We start from the raw sequence: 5253 nt of genomic DNA on the forward strand, positions 1-5253 counted from the left end.
CGAGCAGAACCACAACAACCTGTTCCACCTCACTCTACAGTCCAAACATTGACGACATCCTTGTCTATATTTTGTCACCAATTTCACGTCCCTCTTTTGTTTTTTAACTTTTTCAAGATGTCAATTACCATGGAAAACAATGAGCTATTGGAAAAAGAAAGGCGAACCGGAAAATGTCTTCGACTTTCAGTGCTGGATGCCACAGAGCTACAGCGAGGCCACTTGCGGCTTGTTTCTGTAGTGTAGTGGTCATCACGTTCGCCTCACACGCACAAGGTCCCCAGTTCGAAACTGGGCAGAAACTGCTTTGTTCTTCGACTGCAGCCTTTTACATGGACTTTCTTGCTTGCTTTCCCATCTGCAAAACCTGCCTTCGAAATTGCTCGAACAAATCTGCTCTCTTCGTGAAATGTAATGCAATTCCATTAAATCAGTTTGCAAAGCATTGTGAAGTTTTTCTCCAACCTGGGTCTGATCATATGACATTTTGTTTCAGAGTGCAGTTACCGCGTTCTGCTCCCTTCCACAAAAAGCTATACCGCATTTGCATTCCTTGCGCAGGTGGGCTGGTTCAAAGACAGGGAAGAAGCTGATGCGCTGGTGTCACAGTGCACCAGGGATTCCTGAACTAGTCTGTCTGTCAAATGTAGCCCAAAGTCGTCTCTGAAAAGCCTCATTTGGAAGCTGTCCGTCGTTATTCAACGTGCGAGAATTGGCACCAGAGGTGCTGAGTCATGGTTTGGATCAATTCGCACGTTAGTGACTCATTCAATCAGCAACAGCAATGAAAGAAATTGCACTCTCAGAGGAACTTTTGGACTTGTGCTTTCATAACGTCGCTAGTATCAAGGTGCGTCCCGAGATCTAAGCCGTGTTGGAACTGAAACGGAGGAATCGACAGAGAGGCTACAGAATGACATCGCATCCTTTTGGTTTTCTTTAAATCGCTGACGAGCAGGAAAATGTGGGTGAGTGGGAAAGTGAGGCAGTTGCAGCTCTGGTGAAACTCCTTCTTTGTGAGTCACTCAGCAACAAGAGACGTGAAGGTGACTCAGACGCGAGAGCTCTTCACATCGAGAACAAAAAGCACTCAAGGGCAGTTAGCACCTCTTCGGGAGTGGGGGTGGGGTGAGTAGTAACTTCTGTTACTATGTTCAGAAACTGCCTTTTAGATTGACGTGGACAGAAACTGCATTTCTAATAAGCACCATGGAGTTTAGCAAAATTTATTGAGTCACTTCTCGTCGATTCCCACACAGGTTTCCAACTCAGTTGATATCCATGTGGCTCATGTCCAGGTGTGAACGTCTCTGCAGCAAATTACACGGTTAAGGTAAAAGGCAAGGGAAGTAGCATCTCGAACTGGCCCCGAGGTCAGAGCATCCTCACAATGTGATCAGTCGTTCTCGGATTGTAATGCTACTTCCGCTTTTAGGGTGGAGAACATTCTTTGGGGCTCTTATCCTGCAAAACAGACGCAGTGACTGAAACTATGCTGCACGGTATGATGTGGAACACGGCCTGCTCAGCTTTGTGCATTTTCCCTGTAGTCCGGTGTGTTTGGTGTTCCGTGTAAACGTGAAAGTTGTCCTGTTTCGAGCAATGGGTGAAATCATTTAGCAAAGCAAGAATCGAAATTAAAGTCATGTCAAGCAGCTCATGGTTATTTGACCAAATCATAACCGAACATATATTCTCACGCAGTCACAGATATATTTGTAGCTGAAAAGAGTCTGAGAAGATAGACTCAGCTTACTATTGATTTTTGTCTGGATTGATGGGCTTTCATTATCTGCTGCCAAATTGACATTGGAGCCGGGCACATCCCAGCAGCTGTGCGAGTCGGAGAGGGACCATGGAACACTTTGCATGGGACTTTCCATCTGCTGTTATGCAGGGGCACAATTGGAAATGCAAGAAAATGGGGGCGTGCAGTTAGCTGGTAGTGTGGCCGCGCGGTCTAAGGCACTGGATTCCCGATCCTGTCTCGATCCGGGGCGTGGGTTAGAATGCCACCACTGCCATTTCTGCTGATCAACTCCACCGCCGCAGCTTTGTAAAACAAAAGTGAAATTGGCTAGCTTCCAGTGGAATGGGACGTGCTGGATATTGTGAAGCTTCTCTGCTGTCATGATGGTGCTTGCCTCCCGTGCAGAGCAGCGTAACTGCTGCTTTACGTTCTAAACAAGTTGAGGCTGTTGTGAAACAAAGTCCTGTGGTGAGTCGATTCGTCGTTATTTGGCTTTATGGCGAATGGGAAAATCGTTCCAATGCATATGTTATTGAATTTCTCCCATTTCCTTCATTTCCATCCGAGAGACATCGGAAGGGAAAGATAATCTAATCGAGACTGTGATTGATCAAATTCACTTTTTTCATGGCCCCTAATTATTATATTCTTTCTCTCTTTTCATCATTGTCTGGGAAGTGCTGGTGCACTAAGGCTGCAATATGTTTGAAAGATTAGTTTGGAATTGCCCTGTTGTTAGTTGTGAAATTACTTTATGCCTCATGCCCTCGGACTGTCTCACATTTAGCATTCATGCTTCGCTGTGTCTGAACATGCATTAGGTATGTCGGTTTTGTTTGTGTTCCGTGTTAAATGCTTTCTGTTTGCGATTCGCTCAATACGTTACGAGTTAACAGGGTTTCTGAGGTAACTTGCAGCAGCAAAAATCCTCAACTGAGGATCTGGGAAAATTTCACCAAGTATGGTCAGTCACAGCAAAAGTAAGGAAGTCGTTCGTTTCTGCAGTGTTTCACAATACTACCTTTCCCGTGAGCAGTTGAACAGACTAAATGATTGTGCCACAGACTGCGACGGCAAGCTCCGCTAAAAAGTAATCCTTTAAAACCGGTGTAAGCAACACAACGTTATTGGGCTACACCGCGTGGAAACAGATAATTCGCTGTATCTCATCCATGCTCACCTCTCAGCCAAAATTAAACAAGTCTCATTCCGCAGCATTTGGCCTCAATCCCTCTGAACCCATCCTATCCAGAAACTGATCCGATTACCATTGCAATTTTCTGAGTGCTATCGCCTCCTCCACTTCCTCTGGTAGCTCATTCCATACACGCACAACCTTGTGTGTGGGAAATGTGCCTCAGGTCCTTTGTCCATTTCAGACCACTCACCTTAAACCTATGCTCTCGAGTTTCCAGCTCGCCCCAGCTTGGGTAAAACTCGTAAATACTCAGTTTACAGCCCTTCCATAAAATCATTTCGCATCCGTGACGCTGCCGGGAAAGTTGTCCCAGCCTATTCCCCCTCACTCTACAGTCCAAACATTGACGACATCCTTGTCTATATTTTGTCACCAATTTCACGTCCCTCTTTTGTTTTGTAACTTTTTCAAGATGTCAATTACCATGGACAACAATGAGCTATTGGAAAAAGAAAGGTGAACCGGAAAATGTCTTCGACTTTCAGTGCTGGATGCCACAGAGCTGCAGCGAGGCCGCTTGCGGCTTGTTTCTGTAGTGTAGTGGTCATCACGTTCGCCTCACACGCGCAAGGTCCCCAGTTCGAAACTGGGCAGAAACTGCTTTGTTCTTCGACTGCAGCCTTTTACATGGACTTTCTTGCTTGCTTTCCTGTCTTCGAAATTGCTCGAACAAATCTGCTCTCTTCGTGAAGTGAAATGTAATGCAATTCCATTAAATCAGTTTGCAAAGCATTGTGAAGTTTTTCTCCAACCTGGGTCTGATCATATGACATTTTGTTTCAGAGTGCAGTTACCGCGTTCTGCTCCCTTCCACAAAAAGCAATACCGCATTTGCATTCCTTGCGCAGGCGGGCTGGTTCAAAGACAGGGAAGAAGCTGATGCGCTGGTGTCACAGTGCACCAGGGATTCCTGAACTAATCTGTCTGTCAAATGTAGCCCAAAGTCGTCTCTGAAAAGCCTCATTTGGAAGCTGTCTGTCGTTATTCAACGTGCGAGAATTGGCACCAGAGGTGCTGAGTCATGGTTTGGATCAGTTCGCACGTTAGTGACTCATTCAATCAGCAACAGCAATGAAAGAAATTGCACTCTCAGAGGAACTTTTGGACTTGTGCTTTCATAACGTCGCTAGTATCAAGGTGCGTCCCGAGATCTAAGCCGTGTTGGAACTGAAACGGAGGAATCGACAGAGAGACTACAGAATGACATCGCATCCTTTTGGTTTTCTTTAAATCACTGACGAGCAGGAAAATGTGGGTGAGTGGGAAAGTGAGGCAGTTGCAGCTCTGGTGAAACTCCTTCTTTGTGAGTCACTCAGCAACAAGAGACGTGAAGCTGACTCAGACGCGAGAGCTCTTCACATCGAGAACAAAAAGCACTCAAGGGCAGTTAGCACCTCTTCGGGAGTGGGGGTGGGGTGAGTAGTAACTTCTGTTACTATGTTCAGAAACTGCCTTTTAGATTGACGTGGACAGAAACTGCATTTCTAATAAGCACCATGGAGTTTAGCAAAATTTATTGAGTCACATCTCGTCGATTCCCACACAGGTTTCCAACTCAGTTGATATCCATGTGGCTCATGTCCAGGTGTGAACGTCTCTGCAACAAATTACACGGTTAAGGTAAAAGGCAAGGGAAGTAGCATCTCGAACTGGCCCCGAGGTCAGAGCATCCTCACAATGTGATCAGTCGTTCTCGGATTGTAATGCTACTTCCGCTTTTAGGGTGGAGAACATTCTTTGGGGCTCTTATCCTGCAAAACAGACGCAGTGACTGAAACTATGCTGCACGGTATGATGTGGAACTCGGCCTGCTCAGCTTTGTGCATTTTCCCTGTAGTCCGGTGTGTTTGGTGTTCCGTGTAAACGTGAAAGTTGTCCTGTTTCGAGCAATGGGTGAAATCATTTAGCAAAGCAAGAATCGAAATTGAAGTCATGTCAAGCAGCTCATGGTTATTTGACCAAATCATAACCGAACATATATTCTCACGCAGTCACAGATATATTTGTAGCTGAAAAGAGTCTGAGAAGATAGACTCAGCTTACTATTGATTTTTGTCTGGATTGACAGGCTCCTTCTTTGTGATTCACGCAGCAACCAGAGACATGAAGTTGACTCAGGCGGAGAGGTGTTCACATCGAGAACAAAGAGCAGTTAGCACCTTTTTGACAACTTCTGTGGTGGGGTTACGAAATCACTTTTTGACTTCGGTTAATATACTTAAAAACTGAACGTTGTCCTGTTTCGAGCAAAGGATGAAATCATTTCCCAAAGCAAGAATCCAAATACCAGTAATATCATGCAGCT

The 5253-nt window shown here is 45.4% G+C and overlaps 2 non-coding genes across 2 annotated transcripts; both read left to right on the forward strand.

The window, feature by feature from the left end:
• Positions 1-231: 231 nt before the first annotated feature.
• Positions 232-304, forward strand: trnav-cac (transfer RNA valine (anticodon CAC)). Its single transcript has one exon. It is a non-coding gene; the product is annotated as a tRNA-Val (tRNA).
• Positions 305-3474: 3170 nt separating this feature from the next.
• Positions 3475-3547, forward strand: trnav-cac (transfer RNA valine (anticodon CAC)). Its single transcript has one exon. It is a non-coding gene; the product is annotated as a tRNA-Val (tRNA).
• Positions 3548-5253: the final 1706 nt, after the last annotated feature.

The sequence above is a fragment of the Hemiscyllium ocellatum genome, chromosome 12 (assembly GCF_020745735.1).
Source record: "Hemiscyllium ocellatum isolate sHemOce1 chromosome 12, sHemOce1.pat.X.cur, whole genome shotgun sequence".
In the NCBI taxonomy this organism is placed as follows: Eukaryota; Metazoa; Chordata; class Chondrichthyes; order Orectolobiformes; family Hemiscylliidae; genus Hemiscyllium; species Hemiscyllium ocellatum.